Raw genomic sequence first — 23,128 nt, forward strand, 5'->3', positions numbered from 1 at the left:
TTTCCTCATCACACAGTCATTGGGCAAGCACCTTTTTTGGTCACAACTAGCTTGAGCTGCAGCCGCCACGGCCGAAAGGTTAGCAGCTCTCTATTCCCTTGCCAATCAGTTGATCTTTCTGGAATCAAATCTGAAAACTCTCTGCTCGAAGTGTTTTAGCAAATCGCTTCCAATGGAATTGTTTAGCCAAACTCACTGGCTGGTGTGACTCCGTGGCCTTCAGAAGAGACACACCAGTTGTGAATTTGGCCTACTCAGTTATGTCCATTTATGGCTAGCACGTTTTTGAGATACCACTGCCAAGGGTTCAAATGTTTACATGCTCCATGAATTCAAATGGATTGGTTGTATGTCAAATGCCAGGGAGAGAGACAGCTGGAGTATCTAAACGGAGTGCTTTGATCTTACTATCTGTAAAAAAGAGGTCATTTGGCTTCCCCAAGAAGCACAGACATTAGATGGTCCATGCACAACTCATGCAAGTATTTTATTAGCAACATTTTCTATTCACATTTAGATAGTTTGTATATAATACTTACTAAATACATCTATCTATAGCTATGCATGTGTGGTTATATGTTTGTTTACTAATATACATATTTGCCTGTGTGTATAGAGACACTAATCTCTTTTGTTTATTTGCCAAAAACATTATAATGGATTAAAGCTTTAAGATTATTTAAAATTTTGTAAACATCAAAATTTGTGTGACGTTATCTCCTCTCACCATATGCAAATACTTAGGTGACACTGTGATTGTAACAGTATATATACAACAATTTTAAGGAGATGTAGCCTTGAAAACACAGACTTCATTGTATTGTAATCAGGTCTGACACTGATTCAGAAGAGAAGAATTCTAAAATATGATATTGCACAAGGGATATAATTCCATTCTTTCTAGGAGAGGATTTTGTGGTTAGTCCACCGCACAATTGAAATAGCCACCAGATGTTTGTGACTTCAGGCAGTTAAGTTCAGTCTTCTTGATCCACTATCCTTTGCTCAGAATAAATACATATTTTTTGGTATTGAAAACGGTTTATTTTAAACTTATTAGAGAGTGATTGTAGATATATGCAAATAAACAATAGCCAGGACACACATTGTTTACTGACAGGTTTATGATTCATAGTAACTTCCACGATGAAATAAACATATATTTAATTAAATGGGAGAGGAAGTGTAGAGGAATCTGAACATTAGCGTAATGACATTTCTAAGATGTAGTATTCTAAAGGAATGTGGTATTGACAGGGGCTTTCATAAATATGGTAAGAGACACTTTTCAGCTGAATGATAGGGTTAAATTAACATATAATATACTTCTCATTTACGACTGATATGATTCTATTTTAGTCATTTTCTTTGGTGTCTATTTTCCCCACTAATTTAGAAGCAATATTATGTTCAATGTATCTTTGATTATTAGACTCACCAAACGATCATTTACATGTCTGTAGTCCTGTTCAGGACTCTAATGAATTTAGCATCATGATCTCAGTGTGAGGTTATGCAAATATTTCTAGCTTTACATTACAAATGGAGAAACCGAGGCACAGTTACAATTACTTGTCCAAACCATGCAGAAGACTGTAGCAAAGTGAAGAAAATAACCCAGCTGTCCTTCCTCCCAAAGCTGTCTGTTCTCATCTGACCATTCTTCAGCTAGAGTTGTTACAAAGACCTGAGCACCTAAAAGTGAGCTTCCTGAAGTGTCTCAACCAGCTTCCAAAACTGTGGGCAGCTTTTTGCATGTCCAGTTCTTGTGCGCACAGCTTTTCACAATCAAGCCCATGTCACAGTCGTATCAAGCCACCAAATGATTGCATGGTCTTTGTACACAAAACTTGGGCATAAAAATGTTAAAAACAAAATATTTGGGACACTCATCAAAAACTGTATGTAGCTACGCAACCTACAAAAAGCACAGAAACAGGCATTCTCTTTTATGAAAGGGGTAGCTGCATGTATCAGTGCTAGTTTTGAACTCCCAAATACAGAACATGCTTTTCAAAGGCAACTAGTGATTTGGGGGTTCTTAGATCAAGCTACTTTAACTTACCTTTCTAATCAAATATGTGCTTGTAATTGTGCAGCTTGAGTGATGCACGCAGTTTGGTATACCCTTGGACTGAGATTTTGAAGAGTGGCCCTGTGATTCTGGGTGACCAACATGCTATACTTTAGAGGACCCAGCTAGTCAGTGGGCAAGTACTCTGCTCCTTCTGAAAAATCAAGTTTAGGATCTCCATCAAAATGGAGGCACCCCAGATCAGTAGTCATTTTAGAAATAGGGTCAGTTGAATTGGCAAATCCAATAGGTTTACTCCTTTAGTTGGCCATAAAAAAACCCAACAACAGTAACAACCTGCCCCTCCCCCCCAAAAAAAACCCACAACAAAACAAAAACCAAAAACATCTGGCATATAGGCCTAGGTGTTCAAAAATTTGTAGGTGCATAACCCCAATTAAAATAAACGGAAGTTAGGTGTTCGGATTCTAGGGCTCAATGGTCTTGGTTTCCAAAGAAAGGCAAAGCAGTTACTCAAAGGCATTTATTAATGCTTTGGTTCCACACACAGTGGCAGTGCAGCGTTTTCTTCAGTAAACTACTTCCATGAGCAGAGGGAAAAGCACCATAACTATTGCTGACTAACAAGACGTGACACATCAAGGGCTCAAAATAGTACTTCTGAAAACATGTTATTCCTTAAATCACAGGTGCCTGCTATTACTGTTGTCATTTTATGGTGGGTAAGAAGGGTAAACAATGTTTTTCTGTTTAACGTTTTAAATTAGGTGGTTTGAGGATGTGGAGGAGGTTGGAGAATCTGTTTTTTCCCAGCCCTTTTTTCCAGTTTGTGCCCACTAAAAAGTGCCATAATAAGGATGGAGTGGAGTGACTAACATGGGAGTAGGCAAATACCAGACTCTGGGCAGGATCCGGTCCACCACGGTTAACCTAGTGGGCTCCCACCACTATATTTACCTGCGCCTCCATAGGTATGGGTATACTGCAGCTCTCGTTGGCCACAGATTGCCATTCTCAACCAGGAGCAGTGGGAAGTGGTGTCCCAGTCTGTCACTTCCTGCCACTCCTATTGGCTGGGAACAGCGATCTGCAGCCAATGGGTGCTGCGCTCACCCAGTACTCGTGGAGACACAAATAAATATAGTGACAGGGACTACCCCTGCTGGACCACCACCATGTTATTGCCCACCCTTGAACTAATGGAACAGAAGTAAGGGAATACACCCTAGAAGTAGGATACCGTATTTTGTAGAGTATTAGTGAGCCACATTTACTCCAATCATAATGAAAGTGCTTTTGCCCTTTGCCACCAATTCTGGCAACTGATTTTGAACCCTACCATGTTGAATATTCATGTGAGAGAGCTGTATCAACACCAGTCTTCAACAGTAGTATTCACATAAAGAGACGGTCCTTTTTAACCCTGTGTAAACTTACTGCTACTGATGGTTATATGGTGCTCCAAAGTGGTATTGAGCTATTTGGTAACATAGGTCCCAGCTGAGAACCTAATAAGATAACGTACAGATAAAAAAGGAATGGAGGGGGGAGGAAGGATGTAACATTCTTTTCTTACCAAGCAGTCCTAGTTAGGCTCTTGCCCTGCAACCTGTGTTTTCAATATTTAATTTTTAAAATCTGCAACACATGTTGGCAGAACCTCAACTGAAGTCAATCATCTTAGCACCGTTCACTAATTCCCACCCTCTGAGGATCTGGCCCTTTATTATTGCTACTCTTTTCCTCACTTTTGTTCATTAACCCAATACATATACCCTTTTCCAATTGCTAAGAAGAGCAACCTCTACCTTCAGGTCCTAGTTTTCCTACTGTTGCAACATATTTCAGATCTGTCTCAATGAATTCAATGGAATGTCATCACATCTCTGAGTTTATAAGCACTTCATTTCTATGATTAGGCTTGGTTAGTTACCTTTTTCATTTTCCTCTTAGCTGCTCCCTTTTTATTAACACAGAAAAGCAGAAGCATACTATAGCAATATGTATGCTATCTCTCACAATGGCCTGTTCCAAATACTTTAAAGAATGTGGCCAGAAATCCCATAACAGATAATTTCAAAATAACTTACCCACATGACAAAATTTCTTCTTACTTGGGTTAGGTATTGGGCGTTTTGAGTGCTGAAACATGAGAGCTTATAATCCTATGTCAGTATTTTAGCTATTGTCTCATTATCCAAATCAATGTTAAAGCCTTTTATGAACTCTTCTAAACTCCCAGCACAAGAACTTTGTTGTGTTAGTGAGTTCTACTGGTTAACCACATACTTTGTTTAAAAAAAAATCCTTCTATCATTTTAAACTTTTTTTATGTTTTAGTTGCATTAAAAGTTCCCCATTCTTGTATTGAGAATTTAACTAGCAGCACCTGATTTAATTTCCCTGTATCTTTCATTAATGTGTATATACTACAGTTCTAGTTATCCAGATTCCTTTTATCCAAAAAATCTTAGTGTTCCCCATCATGTAGCTCTACGTTCATTAATCACGTCCTTTTTACACAAAATACAGGGTGATCCCAAACTTTTGGACATCCCCGCTGCCCTTTGGATAAAAGAATGTGAGGTGTATTTTTGTTGTGGCCCTCTGACTCATCTCCTCTCCAAACTAAACAATTCTGAATTTTTCAATCTCTCTTCAGATGTAAGGTATTATTTCTGACAACCTTCACTGAGGACACTGGGACTACTCATAAGAAGTAACTCAATGACATACGTGTTTGCAGAATTGGGACTTGCAACAATGGTAGTTGAATGTGCTCCAATCTAGCAGGCTCCAGAAGAGATTATTTTTGAACCCAAAAAATTTCAACATAGTAAATTCATTCAACTTATTGATGTGCATCAGTAATTATGTTCATAGAGGAAATATCTGAACATAAGACCATAAGAACAGCCGTACTGGGTCAGACCAAAGATCCATCTAGCCCAGTATCCTGTCTGCCGACAGTGGCCAGCACCAGGTGCCCCAGAGAGGGTGGACCAAAGACAATGATCAAGCGATTTGTCTCCTGCCATCCCTCTCCAGCCTCTGACAGACAGAGGCCAAGGACACCATTTTATCCCCTGGCTAATAGTCTTTTATGAACCTAACCTCCATTAAATAATCTAGCTTTAACCTCTCCTCATATGGGACCTGTTCCAAATCCCTATCATTTTAGTTGCCCTTTTCTGAACCCTTTCCAAGGCCAAAATCTATTTTTTGAGGTAAGAGAATGTGAACTACTGTTCATAGTTTAAGACTGTACATTAAACTATTCAAGGAACATGGAAAATATAATGTATTTTAATGTAAAATAGTAAATTAGAGTGGGATTGGCCTTCATTTCCTAAACCTTTTTAATAAAACACAAATTCATCTAACAGGTGCTGGGAAAGGCTGTTTGCATGGCAGCAGTCATGTTGTCCTGACACACAGCATACACTCAGACCTGGCACATTTGACTTGGACAGGCAGTAAACTGACTTTTAAAAATGATTTGATCTTTGAATCAAAGATTCCCCTTCTACTTTTAAAGCCAGAGCTTTGAAATGGGACATTAATTGCTGTTAATAGGTTTGAGTAAGCTTTGTAGGGTCAAACTCCAAGAATATAAATGCTCCATCTTCCCTTTAGCTTTTTTTATCTGCCAGAGCCCTCACCTGTGGTTTTTAAGAACTGTGCTTACTTTGAATTCCTTTCCTTTAGATTTCAACAAGTCTTGTTCCTGGTCCCTTGCAGTAGACCATTGCCGTCCTTCTCCTATTCCCTCCCTTCTCCTGTTGGGTTTGCTCTGCTAACTGGTGTGTTGGGATGGAGTGTTACCGAGACTCGGCTCCTCCTGCCTCACTCCTTGCCTTCTTACAGTGAAAATATGAGGAGGAGTCCTGTGCACCTTGAGGCGAACATTTATTAGGGCATAAGCTTTTGGGGGTAAAATCCACTTCATCAGATGAATTGGAGTGGAAGCAGGATCCTTCTACAAAAGAATTAAAAAAACCAGTTACAAAGGGAGACATCTGAATTGGAATTCATTTCCAAATGAATCAACTTGTGATTGAATAAGGACCTTAACTGGTTAACGCATTACAAAGGCAATTTCCCCTCTCTGAATATTCACATCTCCAGACCAAATGCTATGAATGACCCACTTCAACCCTGACTTGATTAGCTTCATCAACACAAGCGACTTCTTCTTGATATATACTCCTGCTTCTGAAACTTTCCACTCCACTGATGAAGTGGGTTTTAACCACAAAAGCATATGTCCTCATAAATCTGTTAGTCTCTAAGGGCTTGTCTGCACTACAGAGAAGACTGACCCTCCAGAGGTTAATCTTATAGCATTTGATTCAGTGGGTCTCGCGTAGACCCCCAAATTGAACACTGATGGCAACCCCGGCCAGTGTTGTGTACTCCTCATTCTGTGAGGAATAAGGGAAGCTGATGGGAACATGTGCTCCTGTCGGCCTCCAACAATGTAGATGTTGCAGCGGCTTGGCTTAAGGCAAGCCATAGCCAGCTACACATTTTGTATCGCTGGAATATGTATCTTAAGCCAACCTTCCTGGTCTAGTGTAAACCTAGGCTAAGGAATCACAGGACTCCTCTTGTTTTTGCAGATACAGACTAACATGGCTACCCCCTGAGACTAACATGGCTACCCCCTGAGACTTCTTACAGTAGGGACAGGATAGTGGTGGGAGCAGTGAGGAGCATAAGGAGGAATAAAACATTTCCTCAGCCCTTATTATTATGCTTGCTTAGGTTAATACACAGTGCTCCCCTAGGTGATGTTGCACAACTCAATTAAATGTGCTGTGCCTCAGTTTCCTCATTTGTAAAACTGAGTTGATACAAGGGTGTTGCAAAGGTAAATTCATTAATGCTTGTGAGATGTTCAGATGCTACAGTGATGCATGCTGTAGACATGTTTTAAAATCATTCGGTATTTTTTCCTGTTCTTAAACTGCCACTAGTCCTCCTTCCACAATATGAGACTGGTTGCTTTATCATATTTTTGTATCCTGTTCAACAACATTCTTTTCCTCTTGCTTCTAAAATCCACCTGACTCCTGGCTCTGAGCCTTTTGAGACAGGAGGAAATGAAGTTATGATCAGAATCTTTGCAGCAGGGCACATTTACTGATTTGATTTTATTTAGACTTATTCTGAGTCCTAATGCAAGCACTAGGCATCTATTAACGACAGCACCTAAGGATAACTATCCTTAATACATTCGACATTACCACCCAAAGCCATTTCACAGTGTACTGCAGCAGATAACCCTAACTCCAAATAGATGTGTCTTTCCACAAACTCTAAAGGGAAATAAATCCGGACTGCTTTGGACTAAGGGTGGCAAGTGGAAACTGATTTCAGAGCCAGGGACCCTGCCCTCTCGCCCCAAAAATTCTCTGCCAACAGCTATTTAACCAGGCCCTGTTGGCTGTGTTGCCTCCATGGAAGATGGTTGCCACGATTTCGCATGGAGAGACAGGCAGTGAGTCAACTAGTCAGAGTTAGTGGTCAAGCCCAGCTCCAAGAGAGCATCACTGATTGCATTGCTGTCCCTGGAAGCTGCCCTTGCTGTGGGCTGCCAGGGGAGATGTCTGTCATATCCCTCGTGCAAATGGCGTTTTATTTCTTGCCAAAAAATGTTTCACAGGGTATGTCTATCGCACAGTCAGGAGGTGTGAATGCAGCACATGTGGACATACCCGAGGTTGCTTTGATCTAGCTACATCCAAGCTAGCTTGAGTAACAGTAGCAGGGTAGCATGGCAGCAAGGAAATTCAGCATAGGCTAGTCTGAATATAACCCTGCCCGGACCCAGGATGCATATTTGAGCATCTTGCCCATGCCACCTCGCTACACTGCTATTGTTACTTGATCTGGGTTTGATTTAGTTAGATCAAAGCTAGCTTGGGTCGATGCCTAAACATGCTGCAATCACACCTCCTGTATGCACAGACCCATAGATTGAATGTTCCCTCACGCCAAAGGATTTGAAATGGACACAAGAGTGCTGATCCTGAGCGGTACTGAATGCCTTCTGCAAAGTACTGAAATTTGGGGGGTGATCAACATTACACAGAACTGGGACCATCAAGCCAGCCCCTTCCTTTCAGAGATGAAATGGTTCTTTGTCCCTTCTACCTACACAGGGATTTTGTTTTTCTGATCTCTTCACCAAGCCCAGGTAGTGTGGCCCAGTAGACGGAGCAGGAGAATAAAATCAGGCGATCGGGAGGTTGGGGGGTATCTATTGGTAGCTTTGTCACTGATCTGGAGCAAAGACACTTAATCTCTCTTTGTCCCCTCCCTCTGTTTTAGTGAAGGTTCTTGTGAGGTTTTAAACCATATATTTGTCCGGTGGGGATTTCCGACAATAGACTTGTTTGCCACAGAAAACAACAGGAAATGCCCCATCTATTGTTCAAGAGCGGGAATAGGACATCGGTCACTAGGAGATGCCTTCCTTCTTCACTGGGGACGGACACTGTTGTATGCTTTTCCCCCACACGTTCTAATACCCAAGGTTCTCGAAAAAATCAGCTTAGATGGGGCTCGAGTAATTCTTATAGCCCCAGTGTGGGCTCGTCAGCCTTGGTTCTCAATACTCCATCAGATGTCGGTAAAGACACCGTACTCCCTACCTCTACTCCCGAATCTCTTGACCCAGAACACAGGATCTCTATGTCACCCAAAACCCGAGATCCTGCACCTCACAGCATGGATGCTTGTTGGTTTAGCAGTTTCAAACAACTCTGTTCTCAGCGGGTCAAGAAGGTGCTGATGCATAGCAGGAAAGAGTCTACGCGAGCTACTTATATAGCTAAGTGGTCCAGATTCCAGGCATGGTGTGCGGCTAATAACCTTGATCCTTGTTCCACACCTTTACCACGTATATTGGAGTACATCTTGCAACTTCATGATAAAGGATTGGCAATAGCTTCCCTACGGGTGCATTTGGGAGCTATTAATGCTTTTCATCACTTAGACGATTCTTTCTCCATATTCGCACACCCTACTACAAAAAGATTCCTAAAGGGACTCTCAAACCTTAATCCACCCCGAAGACCCCCTCCACCTTTGTGGAATCTGGATCTAGTATTGGAAACTCTATCTCAGCCTCCCTTTGAGCCTCTGGCCACTATCCCGCTACACATACTTACCACCAGGCTTCTGTTTCTCCTAGCCCTTACCTCAGCTCGTAGGGTTAGTGAGATAGCAGCGTTTATGGCTTCCCCTCCTTATACAATATTCTCTAAGGACTCAGTTACATTGAGAGCTCACCCAGCGTTTATTCCAAAGGTGTCATCTGAATTTCATATTAACGAACCAGTGGTTCTACCATGCTTCTTCCCTAAACCTCATGCCTCGCCGCAAGAAGCAATATGGCATATGCTGGATGTGAGAAGAGCCTTGGCATTCTATATTGATAAAACACGGGACTTTAGGAAGACGGACCGTTTAATAGTGTCATTGGCAGACCGTTCTAGAGGCCAACCACTGACCTCTCAGCGTATCTCGAGACTTATTGTTTCATGCATATCTATGTGCCATTCTATACGGGGAAAATCCCTGCCGTATCCTCCAAAAGCTCATTCCACCAGGGCGGTCTCCACTACTACAGCCTTCCTGAAGGGAGTCCCGTTCCGGGACATTTGTAGGGCAGCAACGTGGTCTTCTAATGTCACTTTTATGAAACATTATGCTATAGTTGACCATTTTGCTTCGGACTCTTCGGTGGCTACGGCAGTACTTAGTCGTACTTAATTGTTATCATAAAATTTGAGTTCAGAGCGCTCGGGACTCTTTTGGTTACTGCTCCGGAGTCACCTAGGCTATGTCTAGACTGCAGGCTTCTTTCGAAAGAGGCTCTTTCGAAAGCATCTTTCGAAAGAGCCTCTTTCGAAAGATCGCGTCTAGACTGCAGGCGGATCTTTCGAAAGAGCAATCCGCTTTTTCGAAAGAGAGCACCCAGCGAGTCTGGATGCTCTCTTTTGAGGAAGCCCTATTTACATTGAAGAATGCCTTCTTTTGAAAGAGGAACTTTCGAAAGAAGGCGTTCTTCCTCGTGAAACGAGGTTTACCGCCATCGAAAGAAAAGCCGCGTTCTTTCGAAATTATTTCGAAAGAACGCGGCTTGAGTCTGGACACAGGGGAAGTTTTTTCGGGAAAAGGTTACTTTTCCCGAAAAAACCCCTGAGTCTGGACACAGCCCTAGAGTGGAGCACCCACGGGGCCACTCGAAGAAGAAAAGGAAGTTACTCACCCTGTGAGGTAACGATTGTTCTTTGAGATGTGCCCCGTGGGTGCTCCACGACCCGCCCTTCCTCCCCACTCCGGATACAATGGGACCCTAAATTTTTCCTGGGGGCTCTAGGTGCTACTAAAACACAAACGATACTCCTATAAAATTTGTTCCTTTCATCTGCATTGCACAAAGTTTATGGTGCTGCTCCATCTAACTCTTCTGAGTCAAAGCCGGTTGCAATGGTTTTCAACAGCAATCAGGCCCTTTGGCCACATTTCAATTCATTTGAAAAAAGAGGTTTAATTTAAAGCAAAAGAAGATCACATTGCACTTTGCTAATGGTGCTAGTTAAATAATATATGTGTTATGGCACTTTATGCTAGTACTATAGAGCCCAGGTAACTCTGCTGACCTGACTTTGTTGCCTCGCTCCCCAGAAATAATGATCTCAGGCACATGTATGTTCACAGTCAGCTGGACTCTTTTTGGTTCACTTGACATGGGCTTGGCAGAAAAGACAGTTATTAAGCGCCTACATCTGAGGTCATTGTTGCTATAAAAATCGCACATTCTGTACAATATCCAGACCACGTTTTAAAGCTTTTAAAATGTTCTGTCTCATTACTATGCTACTGTAGGGTTCAGAATAAATCCTTTTTAAGCAGACTTCAAATAGCAAATTGACACAAGATTTAAAGAATATTTCACTTAATGCAGTTGAAAAATGAGTATTTCTTTTTAAAAATATTAAGCATACTTTGTGTGTCTAAATATATACAAACTATGATCAATATTTTATATTTATACAAACAAACTATGGTTTTTATACACTCTTGCTCTGGGATAGGTCTTTTAGTCCGTATTCAACGAGTAGCCCGCTGAAATCACAAGTTATCCCACAGTATCTTTCATGTTTTTGTGTTACAATTCCAGGTGTTGATTCTGTTCTCACTAATACCAGGAGAAAGAGGAATCTCAGTTTTGAACTGCCAGGATACTTTTTCTCTTTGCATTACCAGATAGAATTTGGGAATAGAGGGGAAGAAGGGGGAAGCAAAATAAATGACGGAAATGCAATGCACTCTTAAAAATCTAAGTTTATATCATTATTAACATAGGATATTTTTAAACACTCTTGGATTACGTTTGGTTTGGTTTTGCTTGAATGCCATTGCTTCTGACCCATCCTGTGGAAAATGTAGATTTTGAAAATAATGTTTAATTCCACACAGGTATAAAAATCCAAAATTTTCATGGCTGTGAGAAAAAACAATTCATTTTGGGTCACTCAGAATGGGTCCATTTAATTTTTGACCATTTTGTACAAAATAAAGTGGACATGAAATAAAAGTCATTTTAGAATGAAATATAGAAACTTTCCATTCTAATTATTGGAAACTATTTTCTTTTATTTTTTTGTTCCAAAATAAAATTTCTTCAAAAATTGTCAGAAAAAAATTGGTTTAGTTGAAATGGCTTTTTCTGATGAAAAAAATCAAAATTATCTATATTCCCCAAAGTAATCCTTGACATCACAAACTGGGAACAGAACCCAAGAATAAAATCCTTACCTTTTTGAAGTCAATGGCAAAACTACTATTGATTTCACTTCATAAATCATGATTTGACTTCACGTCTCTCACTTCAAGTCCAAATCAAAGAAAGAACATTAAAATTATGGGTTTCTATTCCTCTGTATATGAATGATTTGCATGACTAAATGTTTGCATGTTTGCACCCAAATCTAGTTCAAGGTATGTTTGCTCTTAATGGCTCCCAGCTGGACCTATAACTTTTGAAATGTGCTTTTAAAGACAGAATATTGACTTTAAAAAACATATTCATGGGATGATGATAAATGGAGTATCTGAAACAGGCACTGCAGAGACAGCATTCACTGGGCAATTTTTAAAGACCTAACTGTTGTTGTAATAATAGACCTTCTTTTCTGTCAAGTGCTATCTTTATTTATCATGATTATAAAATATTTCTGAATTTTTTGAAATGAACATAAAGGCAACTTTTGATTAAAAAGTTAGAAGATCAATGAACAAAATTAACAAACCAGTCTGATAGTGAGCACTGGTATATTTCACTTTAGGCAACTGTGAAGATGGAACTTATTCTAATGTATCAGAAATGTTTATCAAGACCCAAGTTAATTGCCAAGTTATTGAGATTGCAAACTGAAAATCCTGATCATCCCTAATGGAGATAACCCATTTTTAATATAAACATCTGAGTACTACTCCTGAACTTAAGACCACTCAAGTAATGAAAGTTAGGTCCGTGAATGAGTTGTTGCAGGAGGGTTGAGAAAATTGTCTTCACAAGTAATCAACTAAAAAGAGTCAAGAATAGATTATCCTTATTTTAAACAAGATTATTAATATATACAGTGCCATAAAATGCTCATATTGCTAATGTGTACAGCTTTTATTGCTTTAGAGACAACTCTTATCTAGAATATACTTACCTATACGTGTCTATTAGTTGTATATCACATTTTCCTTAAATTTACATTTTACAGTGGGTTAAACACTTATTCCAATAACTTTTTCCTTTAGATTGTATATTAAATATTACATTTATTAAGAAAGTTCTCCCTACTGTACAACGCAGCAAAGCAAACATACAATAAAATAAATAACAATAATAAATCGATAAATAATAATAATAAATCAGGAAAGTTTAATTTAAATATTGCAAGCATGACTCTCAACCTGTCAGTTTTCTTTTAAATTATCTATATTTTTCAAGAAAAATACAAACAGCATGAGGGACATATCTAATTGAATACAACAATCACCTACATCAGGAGAAAGTATGCAAGTATATACATGTCATGCTTTTAGCTTCTGACTTCTTTTTCCTTTTAAATTGTGACACTAGATCTCGTTAAAGAAATTAGCAAAATACCAAACTTTCTCTTCTAAAAAAAACCCCTGGATCCTTTGTGATAGATATAAAGAAAAATATTGTCCTCTGTGATTGGCCACAGAAAACTACTTTGATAACTATGAGTAACATTTGAAGAAGATAAAAAAGCTATCCATTTCTCAATGAGTATTTCTAAATGTAAGAGATTATTTTGAAAAAAATCCCCCAAAAACTAAAACTGACATCTTTATTAGACATCAGCAAGTATGTTTTAGCACAATAATACCTTTCTAGCTTATGAAGAAAAATACTTGTTTGGTTTTCTGCTTTCTCTAAGATCAGGCCCATATGGGTGCCAATGTTTATCACGGCTATTTTATTTTCATGGCTGGTGCTTTGGACCAGTTTTGGGGGATTTAGTATCATTTAAGCATGACGGGCATAATGTGAAGATCAATGTAAACAAATTCAAGGGCAAAAGTATGGGGTAGCAACATGTCCGCAAAACAAAAAATAAGACTCTACAACAGCTGTGTGGTATCAGTTTTGCTTGATGCTGCAAAGACCTGGGGCATTACGCAAGCTGACAAGAAAAGATTTGATGCATTTGATAGCAGGTGTTTAGGAGGGATATGTAATGTCACATGGCACCACTTAGTTGGGAACATTGAGTTTCACAAGAGAAGAAGAAAGAAGCGCATTATATACTTCCTAACAAGGAAGTGAGACTTTAACTGACGGACCATCTAACAAGCATTGAGCAAGGACAGACAGCAAGAGGACTTATGGAATGGATTCCCTTATCTGGGCTTCCAAGTGCATCCTAGGGACTAATCCACAGCTCACTGAAGTCAATCGAAAGCCTCCCTATCTTCTCTGCATCTATCTTGTTGGACTGTAAGCTCTTTGGGGCAGAGACCATATTAGTTTTAGTCCTGTACTGTGTTGAGCTCACAGCTGGCACTTAAGAAATTATGACATGGGAATCATAAAAGAGGGAGGAAAAGAAACTCTTTAAAATGAAAGTCTGTTAGCCGATCCTGCAAACCCTTGCTCTTCAATGTGAATGCATTAAATTAAACTAATGTGCTACGTCCAGACTGGCATGATTTTCCGGAAATGCTTTTAACGGAAAAGTTTTCCGTTAAAAGCATTTTCGGAACAGAGCGTCTAGATTGGCACGGACGTTTTTCCGCAAAAGCACTTTTTGTGGAAAAGCATCCGTGGCTAATCTAGACATGCTTTTGCGCAAAAAAACCCTGATCGCCATTTTCGCGATTGGGGCTTTTTTGCGGAAACAAATCTGAGCTGTCTACACTGGCCCTTTTGGGCAAAAGGGACTTTTGCCCGAATGGGAGCAGCATAGTATTTCCGCAAAAAGCACTGATTTCTTACAGTAGGAAGTCAGTGCTTTTGCGGAAATTCAAGTGGCCAGTGTATAGAATCATAGAACTGGAAGGGACCTCAAGAGATCATCGAGTCCAGCCCCCTGCCCTCAAGGCAGGACCAAGCTCCATCTACACCATCCCTGACAGATGTCTATCTAACCTGTTCTTAAATATCTCCAGAGAGGGAGATTCCACCACCTCCCTTGGCAATTTATTCCAATATTTGACCACCCTGACAGTTAGGAATTTTTTCCTAATGTCCAATCTAAACCTCCCCTGCTGCACTTTAAGCCCATTACTCCTTGGGCAGCTGGTAAGTTTTTATGGAAAAGCAGCTGATTTTCCAGAAAACCCGGCCAGTCTAGACACAGCCATGGAGATTGCCTATCTCCTAGAACTGGAAGGGACCTTGAAAGGTCATTGAGCCCAGGCCCCTGCCTTCATAGCAGGACCAAGTACCATCCCTGACAAATTTTTGCCCCAAATGGCTTCTGCAATGATTGAACTCACAACCCTAGGTTTAGCAGGCTAATGCTCAAACCACTGAGCTATCCCTCTGCCCCATAATAATAATGCCTTACTGGGTCAGGACCCTAGAGTTTGATACATATGAACCTAAGCTGTGCAGGGGAAAAGGATAGTTAATGGCTTATGAGGAGTCACGCTCTACTCTGAGCCCATGTGATTCCATTGACTTCACTGAAGCTTCACAAATATCAGCAAGACAAAGATCAGACCCACAGCTACAATACCCTATCGTTTGCTTTGTCAATGTCCTTTCAGACCCCGATGTTGTGAATGGAAGATGAAAACATCTTTTAAGAAATGTTGCCTGAAGAATTCAGAGCGAAAGATAATTGAAAACAGATGGGCATGAGACAGTTGACACAGGCAATATGGAAAAAGTGGAGCTATCCTATGGAAGCTCTAGCAACTGTGACAACCCTAAGGTGTGAAAGAGGCTATGCTAATAAATGGACTACAAGTGACTGAATGGAGAAAAGGAAGCTTGCACCTTCCAAACTGTAATTAGAACCACATTCAAAAAGTTCTATGTAATTTTCCTTTAGCAAACAATGTGAAAAATTGTTCGCTAACCATGCTAGGATTTTGTCTTTTCCTTTATTTGTTTTTAAAAACTCTTATTTCAGTTTTTTAAATCATCTAACATACCTCCAGCTGGCATAATCTGTTATTGTTATTTGAAAATGCCTTAGATTTCCATACAAATATTCAATTACTGCAGTAAGACTTTTAAGTGAAGCAACTGAACTTTTGCTAGCCATCAATTTCAATTGCTATTTCCTATCTGGTATCTTTTTTCTTTATTTTTATATGCAGAGCTCAGGACAGGCTTCCAGAAATAGACTTTCTTTGTTAAACTGTAAGTAATGAAAATGTTATTTGCCTGTCATACTTTATAGTTTACTTTTAAAATATCAGTAAAGGACAAATGTAAATAAGTCATCAAATCATTAAACCAAAAGTACAATAAAACTAATTAATTAAAAAAAAGAACATGTACCCAAAAATTCTTTTTTAAACTGAAATGTCTCCGGCTTTGAACATGCTACAGAATAAGTGACAATGGTCACTAAGGCAACTCAACTGACCCACTAAACATTCAGGCCATGTCTTCATTAAATGGAAGAATGATGCTGCTGCGATCAATCTTTTGGAGTTCGATTTAGCAAGTCTAGTTAAGACCAGGTAAATTGAACTCAAAGGGTGCCCTCATTGGCAGTGGTACTCCCTGGCACCTTGAGTTGTGTATCTTGATTTGACTTTCCCTTTTAGTGTTGACCTGGCATCAGTATCTGAAGGCGCTGAGTTCTGAGATGCTTGTCACAAAGGAAAGATTTACACATGCTAGAAAAGAGATAAAACTGAAGTTTACTAGTATCATTGAGTGCTTGAGACCAGCAGGCTGAGATCTGGGTAGGATTCACACCAGTTAGATTATTATGACAAAATTAATCAGGGCATAGGGGAAATCCCTTTTTGACTTTGAAAGGACCATATGTAATGCTTGTCTGCTGTGCCTGAGTGTCTATTCACAACCATAGAATGGAACCCCACATCCTGATACTGATAGATACCACTAAATCTACAGTAGTTAAGAAAACCAAGTGGCGGGCAGTTGTTTTGTATTTAGCCTTAGAAGGGAGCGGACAATAGCTCATCTTTCATAGCTGAGGAGAGGGAATGAGATTGATTGAGGCTGGGAAGCTGAATGGAGCAATAGCTTCTGAATTGCATTCTGATTGGACTTTGCCAAATAAAATATTTCACTTTTGTTAAATTGGGTTGGGTATAATATAACAGATAGTCATATGTAACCCTAGCTAAAAGGGATTTCAGGGGAATATAAACTGAAGGTTATTTCCTTGGATGTGATTTAGTAGTATATTATATCTTCCATATGTACTTGCAGTGGACTTGTGTCTTTAATGGACAGAGGGAAAACTAGAAGAGCAATTTTTTTCATGCAGAATTGGCCAGATTCTGCACCATAATGTCATTGGGACCTTTGTCATTGATTTCTGTGGGTGCAGAATCAAACCTTAACCATATCAAGTAAGGCATTCTGCTGCTTAATTGTGAAATGCTGAGGGGTTAAGGCAGAGCTACTCAATTTTGGAAGCCCCGGGGGCCACAATGATACTCACAGCACATTCCAAAGACCTCAACTTAAGTGTGGTTGCATGTACATGCACATATATATGCAAATATATGCAGATAGTTTCTTTCACACAATGCCCCAGCACTCCTGGCACCTCCTCTTTGGGGACTAGAAATGCCGACACCCTGTATGCATCTGTTCCAGCCAGCCCATCTGCTTGCGTCTTTCAGTGCTCATCCTGCCCGGGAGATGCCTCGCCATTGTGGAGTGTGTTCCCAGTGGAGGCCATGTTTAAAGGATCCCACCTGCAGACTGCACGTTGAGCCCGCCGCGTGAACCCAAACTGCACCACGGGCCACAAACAAATGGGCTGTGTGTTGAGTAGCCCTGGGTTAAGGTGTAGCTGGATCTTGGAAATGGAGGTCAGGGTTTTCTGCTGCAAAGATGTGGGGCTCACAGGGAGCCCACTTACAAGTCCCTGTTTCTCTACTCCAGGTCTTGTACTTTAGAGGCACGTGGGGGGTGCTCTAAATTCTGACAGCTCTAAAGGACTGTTCACCAGGTGAATGTAACTGAAGCACTGCACACTCTGATCACCCCATCCCCATATTCTTGACACTGTAATGGTAGGGGAAGAGGGTTGATGTAGAACACTGGCTCTCAACCTTTCCCAACTACTGTACTACCTTTTAGGAGTCTGGTTTGTCTTGCATGCACCCTACGATTCATCTCACTTAAAAAGTACTGGCTTACAAAATCAGACATGAAAATAAAAATGTCCCAGCCAAATACAAATATGTCAACTGCTTACTTCCTCATTTTTACCCTATAATTATAAAAGAAAGCAACTGGAATATAAATATTGTACTTACATGTCAGCACATAGTATATAAAGCAGTATAAACAGGTTGTCTATATGAAAGAATGCATTAAAATTGATAAAAAAAAAAAAATAGCCACCTGAACATAAAAAAACATCAGCAATCATTGTGATTGTATTAAAATGGAATATTTTGATTGACCCAAAACAAATGATTTATTTATTAACTGAATTTTTTATTTGTGTGATAATGGTTTTCCTTTGTCCTGATCTGGAAAGAAAACAAATGTTCAGATATTAGTATTGCTCTTGGAATGGAAATCCCAATTTTTAGCCAGCACTTAAACATATATTAGTAACAATAATAAAGAATATGCAATTAAAATGGTAAATACTAAAAAAATAACATTTAAAAATTTAAAAAGGATTAAATCCTCATGCTTCATAACTTCAGTTAACTTCTAATTCCTGGAAGCTAGGAGGAGACTAAATACCTTCCATAGACTGTCTTACATCTTCCCTGGAAGCAGCTAGCACTTGCCACTGTCACTGAGACCATGTCTATCAATGGAAGATTGACGCTGCCATGATCAATCAGCTGGAGTTTGATTTATCGGGTCTAATTAAGACCCGATAAATCAAACTCAAAGGGCACCCCTGTCAGTGGCTGATACTTCTGCTCCTATGTGGAGTAAGGGAAGCCAACAGGCAGTGTCAAGGCCTCCCAAACATTGCTTTTCAAGAAGAGGTAGGCGGAACTGGCCATGGAAAGGTGAGACCAAGACATCCAGGAAATGAATTCTCCCATTTATCCCCTGAGTAATTTTGGCCCATAAGGGTTTCTTATTGAGTTGCATTTGGCAGTAGAAACCTCTGGGGAGACCAGTTGTGCAAACAGCACCTGTCCTTGCCTGGTATGAATCTGTATTGCTGGTGCATAGGAGTTCTAGGCCCCTGCTGACACAGGCATCTTGTAATTTGCCTTTCCTAGAGCAGGCATAAGTTAATCCCTATATGTGTACAGCACTTTGAGGATGTAAAAGGACTAAGGCGGGATCTACTGGTAGATCTGGAAGGTGATCTTGACTGGTTTGGCCAAGAGGCTATCAAGTACAGCACTTCAGCTTCCCCTCCCCTTGCTGCTGTGCACCTCCTACCCTTTGCCTTGGAGATGTTTTCCTCTACCACCCTGTATTCTATCTCCACAGAATAGGGGTGTGGGCACAACAGAGTTTAGGATAGAGGGAGTTGGCTGGCTGCTTTTGAGAGTGGTGCAGGGCCTTAGCCCCACTGCACCACCACAAAGGAGCCACCTGTGGTAAACAGTGTCCAGCTGGAGCCTGCTTGGGTGCTCTCTTTCGAAAAAGCAGCTCGCTTTTTCGAAAGTACTGGTTGTAGTCTAGACACTTTTTTTCGAAAAAGCCTCTTTTGAAAGAGGCTCGCAGTCTAGACGTAGTCCTAAAGTGCAGGGTCTAACCACAGGGTGAGCCTTCCTGTTTTTAGCACAGACACACCCAGCTAGCCCAGCTTTTTAAAGATAAGGGTTTCTTTAGTGCCAACAATGTGCTCAGCCTTCTAGAAGACTTTAAAAAACAAAACAAACCAAACCAAACCAAATACCTTTGTCCTGAAGATTTTACAGCTAAACATTTCAAAAAATGAGATTCAAGTTGGCAGTGTCCAGGGATTCAGTACCTTCTCTGTATATCTTAGTTAAGAGAAAATAACCATTCGCATCAGTTTTCAAAAATACTATTAAAACCTCTGTGTGTTTTACAATTCACTAGGCATTAGTGTTTTTATGTGCTAATTTTTTTTATGCTACACAAAAGCATGTGTTAAACAAATGCATGTATTTGTGTGTGTGTGTGTGTGTGTGTGTGTGTGTGTGTGTGTGGAATATGTGATGGGGTGGCACACAGGCAGTTTTATCAGCAAGTTTGGGTAGGCACATGACTCATAAGTGGTAACGTCATGAGTCAGCAATGTAGGTTATCCCAAAAGTGTGCCAATAAAATGTGATAACACTTCATCATGCAGTCTGTATGTGGCTGATATGGAACAGAAATATATATATATTTTTAAATTAGGACTATTTCCCATATCCCTCATCTTATAAATCAAGGTGCATTAATCACCTTAAGTCTAACAGATCAGATTCAGTGGAGGGGAGAACATAAAATCTTCAGTCTAACCAAATTTTTCTGAACATTAAAAGTTTACAACTTTAAAGTCTGAGAACATCAGAACTACCCTGATTAGAAGTTAGTGCTGAATTTCCGTGGGGATGCGAAGACTGTTCCTTTGTCTAACAATAAAGGGTGTAAGTGGTCAGAATAGTCATGGCATTTTTTATATAAACAAAAGCAGACAATGGCTCAGGGCTTAGTTTTGCCTTTATTGGACCTTGAGGCAGAGTAGATTTGCAGGGGAGACATTGCTGTGACATTTTGTTTATTCAATGGCAAGTATTCAAAGACACTTGAGAGGTTAGATGATCAGCCCTGGAGAAGATGAATTAGTGGACAAGTGAAGCCTGCAAAAAGTGTTGCAATAAATTCATTTACCATTGAATCTCACCATCATATCACGTGGAGTGTCTGTTTATGGAGGAGGACTGGAAAGACAGTGGAGGGGGGAGGAGAGGGATGGGAACTGTATGTATACCTTCCTGATGTGCTATAAGAGCTGCAGTATAAAGTGGGCTGATTTAAGAACTTCTAAATGTCCATATTATAATGTTTATAGCTCATACATTTGAGTGGATTCTATTAACTCTGGAATATGGTAGGTTAAACCAAAAATATTCGGGTCAATGCTGAAAAAGATCTGCCTAGCACACACAATTGTACTTCTCCTGCCAGCCATGCATTATACTGAGGCTGCGCTGAGAGAAGAAAGCACCTTCAAGAAGCATCTGTGCATCTGTCCAAGTGCACTGTCGTGTTCTCACTCTAGCAGCTTTGGGGTTTTCTTCCAATTGTTGATTTGCTGTTATCCTTTGCTGCCAGCCTCCCTCCCTCACTGCCGTTAGTGAACTTGTTTTGCTGTCGATCAGGGATCAGATGCCTGTACTGGATGGAGATGGGTTGCAGTTTCAAAAAAAGTGGAGAGGATGGGACAGACGACACACATCTAGGCAATGCTGCATTCGTAGTCCAGTTTGCCATTCCCAAAGGAATACCATAATTACAGTGACTGCTGGGCCAAATCCTGTAAGATACTGATCATCTCCGGGAACTGCCCCTCAACCTCCATTGACTTTGCAAAAAAGAGGGCCATCAGCACTATTTAAGGTAGTAATAGGTTCCTTACAGGATTGGGCCTAATTCAGTTCCTATACCACAACTTTTAAAAAAAAATTATTCTTATTTTATTTTTTTTATTAACAAAAGCTTGAGTCATGAAGCAAACTAGACAATGAATCTGATTTGGACTCAGTTCCTCTCTGTGCCACTCTGTGCTCACATTAAAGCACTGACCTCTGAATCATTTATATCACATAAACCCCAGCTGGAGCACTGCAAGCTTTAAATTATAATTATGTTCCTGTATATCTGTGTGCTTACAATTAAAACTGTTCAGTAAGGTAGCCAAATTTAAGAGCTGGGACATAATTACTGAGTCCTGTCAATTTTTTTTCTTTTCTTTTCAAAATCACAATGTTGTGTGTTTCCAAGTCAAACACCTTAATTACATTGACACAAAACCATTACTCTAGCAACCAAATTTCTAGTCACATAAAAAAATCAAGTTAGTTTGGCAGACTCTATTTTGTATGCAACCATGTTGGTTAGCATTAATTATATTACCTCCCTTTAAGTCTCTATTAATTAAGCCATATATCACCCACCCCATTATATTGCCTATGATTGATGTCACACGGACACTAGTCATTACCCCCATCATCTCATTTACCCTTTTAAACTATTGACACAACACTAGCTTTCTTCTGAAAGTTCCACAATGTTCCAAGACTTCTGCCACCCACTACAGTTTCTCAATACTTAGTGATTTATATTTGCTCCCTCTGCCCTGTGTCTGTCAGGTAATGTAGGAATGCCTTTTTAAGAACACTTCATTTCCCCCAACATTTTTACTAAAAATCTATGTAATTTGTTACCCTAAGACATCTGAATTCCTCAGAAAGATTTTTCCCTTTCTGTCTCTTTGAAAACCCTGACATAGTCATACAAGTTTCAGAGGGGTAGCCGTGTTAGTCTGTAACTGAAAAAACTTAAAAATAATGAATAGTCTTGCAACACCTTAGAGACTAACAAAAAATGTAGATGGTGTCATGCTAGTTACGCGACCCCCAAGCATGATTACCATCTACATTTTTGTTAGTCTCTAAGGTGCTGCAAGACTTCGTTATTTTTTAAGTTTTTTATAGTCGTATGAGGTGGTGAATTGTTTCTCCCACATTACAGAGTGCACACAGTCCATTTTTGTGTCTATTGATTTGAAAAAGATTGTTGTTTAAATCAAAATGGCCAGTTAAGAATCTAAACTAAAACACTTCATTAGCCTATCCAGGCCCTGAACTTTGTTGTTAGCCTCAACTCTAGGGCACATTTCAAAAATATCTTCCTCTTTTTTCATTAATCCATTTCTTTAAAAGTTTTTCCTGTACTGAGCTTTTGAATTCCTATTTATTGAAAGGTATTTCTATGCCAATCTTTCCATTTCTTAACACATTTTGGGCTGTTTTGTCTATCCTGTGTTCTCAATTATTCTAATATGTGCCAAGATCCAAGCTGATGCTATATATAAAGCCCCATTTGTACTAACTCTGTTACTAAAAATAAAATGTCATTGACTCACTTGTACACATGGAGAGACACTTTTTTATTGCCATAGCTTCTGCCTTTATACTGGAATTCCTGATTTCTTTCAGGTGCAAATTGCCTGCCAGTCAAAGTTGCCTATCTCCAGAATCTCCAACCTAAGGGCAAGTCACCCTGCTACAATCACATACTTCACAGATTCTTATATTATATTCCATGCTCAGTTACTATTGTCAAATATATTGAAAAGTCATATTGGGCTAAAATCTCATATTAAAAAAAAACAGCAACGATTAAATATTGTAGCTTACAAGGCAGCACTGAATGTTTGT

At 39.8% G+C, this 23,128-nt stretch overlaps 1 long non-coding RNA gene across 4 annotated transcripts in view; it reads left to right on the forward strand.

Annotated features, from left to right (window-relative positions):
- Positions 1–246: 246 nt before the first annotated feature.
- The window catches only part of LOC106732166 (uncharacterized), a 60,994-nt gene continuing 38,112 nt past the window's right edge, over positions 247–23,128 (forward strand). The window contains exons 1-3 of one of the 4 annotated variants that reach the window (XR_016349377.1): positions 248–478; positions 15,350–15,516; positions 15,908–15,950. This is a non-coding gene — a long non-coding RNA (uncharacterized LOC106732166). Of the gene's footprint in view, positions 483–15,349; positions 15,552–15,907; positions 15,951–23,128 lie in introns of all 4 variants that reach the window. The other 3 variants (XR_016349376.1, XR_016349378.1, XR_016349375.1) reach the window with 3 other exon arrangements.

Source organism: Pelodiscus sinensis, chromosome 4 (assembly GCF_052426305.1).
Source record: "Pelodiscus sinensis isolate ZL-2025 chromosome 4, ASM5242630v1, whole genome shotgun sequence".
Lineage (NCBI taxonomy): Eukaryota > Metazoa > Chordata > Testudines > Trionychidae > Pelodiscus > Pelodiscus sinensis.